This window comes from Lonchura striata, chromosome 14 (genome assembly GCF_050655825.1).
Source record: "Lonchura striata isolate lonStrDom1 chromosome 14, ASM5065582v1, whole genome shotgun sequence".
Lineage (NCBI taxonomy): Eukaryota > Metazoa > Chordata > Aves > Passeriformes > Estrildidae > Lonchura > Lonchura striata.
Window position 1 is genome coordinate 15,511,992 of NC_140716.1, and position 7,474 is coordinate 15,519,465.

The following is a 7,474-nucleotide window of genomic DNA, read 5'->3' on the forward strand; positions in this document are numbered from 1 at the left end:
ACCGCAGCCGCGTGGCCGGGATGGAGCTGGGCGGAGACGGGCACCTCCTGGAGCAGGGGAAGGAGCTCCACCAGCCCCGCTGTGCCCTGCCCCGCTGTCCCCAGCCCCGCTGTCCCCAGCCCCGCTGTCCCCAGCCCCGCTGTCCCCTGCCCCGCTGTCCCCAGCCCCGCTGTCCCCTGCCCCGCTGTCCCCTGCCCTGCTGTCCCCAGCCCCGCTGTCCCCAGCCCCGCTGTCCCCAGCCCCGCTGCCCCCTGCCCTGCTGTCCCAGCTGTGTGGCTGCAGGGGGCTGGAAAGGAGCCTGGGGAGGAGACCCTGGCTGTGGCCAGGGCAGCCCTGTTCTCCTCATGTCCCCTCTTTCTACTGGTGTGTGCTGAGGTCTCCTGCTCATGAAGTTTACTCCTAAAGAAATAAGCTTCCCTGGATGCTGGTGTTGCATCCTGTGACCAGCAGACCCCTGTGATAAGCAGACCCCTGCAAAATCCTACTTCTTTGGGTCAAGCAGGGTGCCTGGGTGACCAGATTTGTTATTTTATCCTGAAGAGTTCTGAGCTGAGGTCTCAAACCAGCGCGACCACAGTCCCCACCTCCCACAAAGCTCAGCTCCGTTTTCAGAGATTCTATACCCAAACAGACCCTCAAGACATTGTCCTGTACCAGTGAGACAGCAGCAAGAGTGAGAAAACTGGTTTTATATCCCACTGCATAGAAACAGTGTCCAGCCTCTTCCAGGAGCCCCTAGGCAGCAGCAGCAGATCTGGAAAGGAACTGGAAACTCCCGCTTCCTCTTCCACAATGAAAAATAGAAGTTTGCTTTCCAGGGAGGAATCCATGCCCAGCTGGCAGAGGAACCAGACTGTAGTAATGCTGGCAAGGATGCCCAGGTAGTTCCTACACAGCCCTGCACCACAACATGGAGGGGATTGTGACCCTTGAAGGAGCTCAGCTCCAGCATCAGACCCTCCTTGTCACAACAAGGCCAAAATCAGCAGGATTCACCCACCCCAACTCCTACTGGCAGCTCCATGGAGATACCCCACTTCTTCCCATACCTGAGAAATCCCCACTGGCCAAGAACTGGCATGGAAACCACCATGCTTCCAAGAGGGACAGCTGCCTGCTGCCTCTACGGCTTCCTGGCTCACTTTTGGCAAGAGGATTTGGACAGAGCATGGACTGGGGGAGAGCTTTGGAGTGAGGCAGCAGCTTTCCCTCTCAGCCAGATCTTGGCCACCTTGGGGCCACCTGAGAGGCCACATCAGCCAGGGAGTCAGTGCATTGGGGACTCTCTGAGAGCAGGATTAGATTGCATAGTAGAGAAAAATTAATCCCTATGGGGGTGGGCAGGCCCTGGCACAGGGTGCCCAGAGAAGCTGTGGCTGCCCCTGGATCCCTGGAAGTGTCCCAGGCCGGGTTGAACGGGATTTGGAGCAGCCTGGGATAGTGGAAGGTGTCCCTGGACATGGCAGGGGTGGAACAGGATGACCTTTGAGGTCCTTTCCAACCCAAGCCATTCCAGGATCCTACAGATGGCTGCCACAGCACACACCGTGGCTCCGGGAGGGCTCTGTACAGGACCTGTGGTGGCTTTTAGGTGCTGCCTGGGGGCTCCAGTGGGGAATAGCCCACCTTCAGGAAAGCCTGGTGAGTCGGGAAAGAAGAGACAGCTCAGAGCTGATGGATAACCCAGGGCTGCTGCAGAGACCTCCCCAAGCCGGGGAGGATGTCCGGGGTGGATGTCCGGCTCTGCGCAGGGTTCCTCAGCACTTCTGCATCCCGAGGTGCCCCAGGCACATCCATCGCAGCACCCCGGCACAGCCCGCTCCACCGCCGGCCGTGCCGAGCGGGGCAGGGAGCGGGCCGGGAGCGGGGCCGGGATCGGGCCGGGATCGGGGCCGGGAGCGGGGCGGGAGCGGGGCGGGAGCGGGCCGGGAGCGGACCGGGAGCGGGGCCGGGAGCGGGCCGGGAGCGGGCCGGGAGCGGGCCGGGAGCGGGCCGGGAGCGGGCCGGGAGCGGACCGGGATCGGGGCCGGGATCGGGGCCGGGAGCGGACCGGGAGCGGGGCCGGGAGCGGGGCCGGGATCGGGCCGGGATCGGGGCCGGGAGCGGGCCGGGATCGGGACCGGGATCGGGGCCGGGAGCGGGCAGGGAGCGGACCGGGAGCGGACCGGGAGCGGGCTGGGAGCGGACCGGGAGCGGACCGGGAGCGGGCAGGGAGCGGACCGGGAGCGGGGCCGGGAGCGGACCGGGAGCGGGGCCGGGAGCGGACCGGGATCGGGGCCGGGATCGGGGCCGGGAGCGGACCGGGAGCGGGACCGGGAGCGGGCAGGGAGCGGACCGGGAGCGGGCAGGGAGCGGACCGGGAGCGGGCCGGGAGCGGGGCCGGGATCGGACCGGGAGCGGGGCCGGGAGCGGGGCCGGGAGCGGACCGGGAGCGGGGCCGGGAGCGGGGCCGGGAGCGGACCGGGAGCGGGCAGGGAGCGGACCGGGAGCGGGGCGGGAGCGGACCGGGAGCGGGCCGGGAGCGGGACCGGGAGCGGGCAGGGAGCGGACCGGGAGCGGACCGGGAGCGGACCGGGAGCGGACCGGGAGCGGACCGGGAGCGGGGCCGGCGCTCCGCAGGACGCGGCCCCGGCAGCGCAGCGGGCACCGAGCGCCGGCCCCGCCTGCGAGGGAGCGCCGGGCGAGCGGCGGCCGGGGCGGAACGGCTCAGGCGGCACAAATCGACTGTGACAGCCCCAGAAAGGCTGAGCCCGGGGGTGCGGAAAAATACAAGTTCGTTTCCTTTTCCTTACCATATGCTCCCCTTCAGCTGTGGGCGGCACGGTAATTACTGCCATCCACCAGGCTGGCCTGGCTTGTCACACAGGCTGCTCCGCGCCCAGGGCTGAGCCCGGCGCCGCCTCCCGGCCCCGCGGGCCGGAGACGCCGGGATTTGGCTTCCTCGGCCGCAGGTTTGGTTCTCGCCGGCACCAGGGACATCAGTGTGAAAGCAGCAGAGGTGGGGAGGGAGACGCAGCCCCTCGCCTCTCCCCCTCGCCTCTCAGCTGTGTCAGCTTGCTGTTGGCTTTGGTGTTAGTTCCTCTTCTCCAGCAGTGACCCCCAGCTGTGGCGAGGTGAGGACACCTCTGTCCCTCTTCACAGCATGCTGCCGGGGTTGTCCCGTGCTAGATTCCCTGCCTGGGTGCCAGGAGACCTCTGGGGACAGCCACTTCTTGGGCACATTGGAAGACAAGCTGTGCGGGGCACCCCAAATGTCAGGGAGGGGGTAAGGCTGTGAGCAGGATCAGAACGTCACCAGAGGCTCTTCCAAGTCCCTGGAGTGCTGGGGCTCTGTGGGGGCAGCTGGAGCCGTGCAGGAGGAGCACCATGGGCAGAGGGATGTGCTGTCACCCTGGCAGGTGCAGAGCACCCTCCTCCAGGGTGGGGCAGCTGGGGGCTGGCAGGGGGCAGCTCTGGGCTTGGACAGCCCCTGGGATATGAGGTCCATAAAAATGAGATGGAGCTCTGCTACAGTCCCTGTACAAATACCCGTGGCTGTGTCCTCCAGGATTGTGTAGACCAGAAACCTCAAATCATGGCTGGTTCTTGTACCCTCAGAGATGTCTCCGTGGGTCAGGGACGGGTTTGTCTTGGTCATCGCCCTCCCTGGGCATGGCTCAAAGTGGATATTCATTTCCCAGTTAATGCCTGGCTGCTTCAGTGTCCTCATTCAGGAAGAGAAGGATAAAACTGTGGCTGCCCCTGGATCCCTGTAACTGTTCAGGATCAGCTTGGACAGGGCCTGGAGCCACCTGGTCAGGTGGAAAATGTCCCTGCCCATGGCAGGGAGTGGAACAAGATGAGCTTTGAGATCACTTCCAAACTGTTCCAAGATTTTTTGAGGTGCCTTGGCACACACTCAGCATCTTGCAGGACTTGTTTCTCCCTATGGACAGCGGGACCTGGATGGGGACATGGTGCCACAAATCCGTGTGGTTTTTCCAGACTGCCACGGCAGCCACAGGCTGTGCTTCCACCCCTGCAGCAGCTCCTTCTCTGGCTCCTCTGGTGCCAACAGCATCACAGCCCCACTCCTGAGCCCCATCCATCATGTCTTTGGACAGCATTTGTACTCAAGCACCTGGCCCCAGCCTCAGTTTCCCCATCTCCTCAGATCCCTCTCCCTGGCCAAAGCAGCATCCCAAAGGAGCTGGACAATTGCAGCTGAAACTCTGGGAGATGCGACAGCTGAATAAAACAATCCTTGCCCTGGCAACTTCCCAGGGATCTCCTTGAAGACTGTGCTGGAGAGCAGAATGGATCTGGCCCCTGGCTGAACCCTCCTTCCCCAGCGCCCCTGGGGCTCAGATTTGCCGGGAGTACGCCCGGTAAAGCAAAATGTAGGAGCTGGGAGGTGCCGCGGGCTGGGCACCTCCTGGACAGGTTATGGATCGGTAACTTTCCCACACACCGAGCAGGGCTCTCGCTTCCCTTCCACACTGAAAGCAAAGCTCCAAGCCCCTTCTCCCGCCCTGCCCATCCCTGGGAGGTGCCCGGCCAGCCCTGGCTCTGCCGCCCGCCTGGGCGACTCGCTGACTCTTCCAGCGGTTCTGCGGCGAGGACCTGGCTGGAGCGGGGCTCCGGGGCCGGGGCTGATGCGATGTGACAGCCCCGCGCACCTCCCGAGCGCGGCCGGGGGCTCGGGCCGAGGGGCCGGGGAATCCTGCCGAACCCCAGCGGCCCTGAGGTCACTGCAAGGCGGTTTAATATCCCTCGATCGCACGGAAAATCGCATGTTTGGCCCCAGAGCCCTCCTCCCCACGCTCCCCACCAGCCGCCTGTCCTATTTTGAAGGGCTCATTTTCCCGGCGCTAATGAAAGCGACAGCCGTGCAGGGCTGGTATTTGGGGTTATCAGCGAGAATATTAATGGTGCTGCTCGGCGTTAACTCTTTGAGAGGCCGGAGCTGGGCAGCCGCCGCCACTGAGCCCGGCCACAGCAGAGCCTGGACTCCTCAGCACCCGTCCGGGACCGGGGGTGGGATGGAAACCCCACTTCCACGAGGATTTAATTGATTGAATAATTTTTGAGCTCCGGGGAGGGGATTGACCCAGCTGCCTCCTGCTGAGGAGGCTGAGGGAGCCGAGGTGGAGGTGAAGGGATGGTGGTGGGCGCTGTTACCTGGAGCAGCAGTGAGGCTGGGGGCAGGAGGGGAGGATGGGGACACCGAGGGATGTCCCCGGGGGAAAGGCAGGTGCCAGAGGTGACCTGTCATAGCCAGGCTGTGGGCAGGGAGAAGGGATGAACTCACCTTGCACAGAAGACTCTGACAGTCTGAGCGTGTTCGTGTTTGGCTGGAGATGTTCATGGTTGACTGGAACACAGAGTTCCCCACGAGGGCTTTGCAAACAGCTGTGTGCAGATGTTAAAAAACAAACACATCCCAGAAAACATCCTATAATACTCACGGTACAGAGATGAGCCTTTCAGCAGGGCCTGTTGTGATAGGGTGAAGGGTGGTGGTTTTAAACTGAGAGGGGAGATTTAGGTAGGATATAAATAAGTTTTTTACAATGAGGGTGGCAAGGCCCTGGCACAGGTTGCCCAGAGAAGCTGTGGTTGCCCCATTCTTGGAAGTGTTCAAGGGCAGGTTGGAGGGGGCTTGAAGGAACCTGGTCTAGTAGAAGATGTCTCTGCCCCTTGCAGGGAGGGGTGGAACTGGATGGGCTTTAGAGATCCTTTCCAGCTCAAACCTCAGTGTGGTTTTGTGAGTCACATCCTCACTCCACTGCCGTCTCACTTGGTCTCAAGGTAATTCAGGTCACTGCCATGCCAGTGGAGGTTCTGTGGGAAGTCCCCAAGCCACTGCCCCTCAGTGGCACCTCAGGGTGGCTTCCCCTGTGGATCCCATTCAGCATGAGCTCGTTGGAGTGGTGAGGGGTGCTTATGGTGGCACCCCTCAGTCACAGCCTGCAGAGGAATTCATGTGCCCATGGAGGGCATGAATGTTCTTCCTTACACTCCCTAAGGTTCTGCCCTGAGGAATAAAGGATCTCCTTGGGCTGGACCTCAGAAAGAGATTAGCAAAGAACCATAGAATATCCTGAGCTGGGAGGGACCAATTTAGTACAAAGATCACCACTTGACTGTGGTCATGGTGAGAATTGGCACACCAGCCAATGTGTGATACACATTCAGAACCTGACAGTGGGGAGGGGACAGGGCAGTTGTGCTGTGTCCAAAGACTCTGGGCAGCAGCTCCCTTGGAGATCCAGGGCTGCTGAAAACTGGAGAAACACTGCCTGATTTTACCCCAGAATCTACCCAAGCTTTGAGTACAACAGGATTCACTGGCAGGTTTCTTGGAGAAAAACCAGGCAGGATGCTGTGTATGCCACCAGGGCCACAGCAGTGACAGGTCCCACCGAGGAGAGACTGGTGTTTGCCAGGGGGAGAACAACTCGGCCCCAGCCTCCAGTGAGGACACGAGGCCTCACAGCAGCCCCTGCACTCAGGAGCTGCTGGCTCATCCCTGAAGCCCCTCTAATTGGATGCATTTAAAGATGCCTCCTGAGCTGTCTGTGTCTCCAGCAGGACACACATCCCTAAAATGACACCAGCTAATTAAGTCCGTGGAAGCCCAAGGACTCTTCTGTGCCTTGTTTGTTATCCAGGAGCCTGAGGCAACGCTGAGGCCAGTAGGACCCTGACAGGCAGCTGGAGAAACCTGGTAATGACAGGGCCACCAAACCGGTCAGGGAGAAAGAGGCAGGAGAGCACAGAAATCAGCAATGACAATAACAACCAGCCATGCTGGCGGTGCTGAGACACCTCCTGCGCCTTGGAGAGGTGGGATCAATGAACCAGAGAGCTCCTCACCCTCTTCCAGGCACCTCCAGGCCAAACGGGATGGAGGGTGGGGGCAGTGGTGGCACACTGGGGATGGAGTTTGCTGCTTGAAGGTCAAGAGAAAGTCTCTTACCAGACTGTTCTTGTGATTTCTGGGAAAACACAGCAGCACCCCTCTAGTTTGGCTGGAGAACTGTCCAACTGCCCAGCTGCCCAGGGGGATAACCTGGAAACCCCTTCCTGCTGACCTTCAGGATCCAGAAAGCAGGGCAGGAGGTTTAACATGGACAAGTGCAAGGCTAGACCTGGGAGAGCAGGTCTTGAGAGGACATCACCCGAGTGCTTTGCTTTCAGCATCTCCTCCTGCTGCTCTTCACCCTCTGCTCCTGCATTCTGGGGCAAAACCCCTCCTGCAGCATCCTGGAGCCCATTCCCACCTCCCTCACCCTGCACTGTTCATAAAAGATTGGGCCAGGATTCCCAGGGTAGTGAGGGTCCTCATTGCTGGAGGGGTTAAAGAGCCTTTCAAAAAGGTGTGGCACTTGGGGCCGGGGCTGGGTTAATGGTGGTGCTCAATGACCTCAGAGGGCTTTTCCAGCCTAAGTGATTCTGTGAGTCTGTGAGCTCTCCTTTCCAGGCTGTGTGT

The 7,474-nt window shown here is 61.3% G+C and overlaps 1 long non-coding RNA gene across 2 annotated transcripts; it reads right to left on the reverse strand.

Moving 5' to 3' along the window:
* Nucleotides 1–672: 672 nt before the first annotated feature.
* LOC116184165 (uncharacterized) lies at nucleotides 673–4,525 on the reverse strand. Of its 2 annotated transcripts, XR_014958556.1 has the most exons (3): nucleotides 2,793–4,525; nucleotides 1,627–1,743; nucleotides 673–898 (listed from the first exon to the last, which is right to left on the reverse strand). It is a non-coding gene; the product is annotated as an uncharacterized LOC116184165 (long non-coding RNA). The 2 variants fall into 2 exon arrangements; XR_004148912.3 differs by lacking the exon at nucleotides 2,793–4,525 and having other exon boundaries at nucleotides 1,627–1,867.
* Between the last annotated feature and the right edge of the window lie 2,949 nt (nucleotides 4,526–7,474).